Source organism: Nanorana parkeri, unplaced genomic scaffold (genome assembly GCF_000935625.1).
Source record: "Nanorana parkeri isolate BGI_ZX_2015 unplaced genomic scaffold, ASM93562v1 scaffold94, whole genome shotgun sequence".
Classification (NCBI taxonomy): Eukaryota; Metazoa; Chordata; class Amphibia; order Anura; family Dicroglossidae; genus Nanorana; species Nanorana parkeri.
In genome coordinates this window covers 1,895,466-1,896,053 of record NW_017306362.1, presented here as the reverse complement: position 1 = coordinate 1,896,053, position 588 = coordinate 1,895,466, and the positions used below count along the sequence as shown (strand labels likewise).

Sequence of the window (588 nt, the reverse complement as noted above, 5' to 3'; positions counted from 1 at the left end):
TACATACATTTTAATTTTAATTTTTTATTTATTATTTATTTTTTGGACAGCACCTGAAGGCTGATAATCCCTGTCAGGCTTTTAATGCTGTCCATGTTAGGATGATTTCCCATTCACTTCCTGTCTCGGTGTCCACTACTCTTGAGACAAGATGCAAGGTAACGCCCCCTTTTCCCTGCCCTATCCAACACAATTAGGTGGAATTGAGCTGTAAGTCCATGCATGCTAAGAAATGTGTACTGGTAACAGTTCCAGGTATCCATCGCTCTCATACAGTTCATAGTTCTTCTCCTGACAATCCATTCATCTGATTTTATTTTTCTCCATCAGAATCGAGCCACCTTTGTTCAAGCATCATCCAGGGTTAGCATCTGCTTCCTGGACTTAGATGTCGGCACAGAGATTGCTCAATCGTGTAAATTCTGGTTCCTGTGCTCACCTCTCTCCCCTCTGCTGTGGTTCATGGTCCCTTGGTGTCCTCACATCTAATGTAGGTCTTTGGGCCTTGCATTAGACATGATGATGTCAATAGGCCACCGACCACCGGAGTGCAGGGGGGGGGGGGGGGGGGGGGTGAGGCCCGCACCC

At 46.4% G+C, this 588-nt stretch overlaps 1 protein-coding gene across 1 annotated transcript in view; it reads left to right on the top strand.

The window, feature by feature from the left end:
- SLC45A1 (solute carrier family 45 member 1) overlaps positions 1-588 on the top strand; it is a 23,929-nt gene that overhangs the window by 4,039 nt on the left and 19,302 nt on the right. The gene's annotated exons all lie outside the window — the stretch shown is intronic.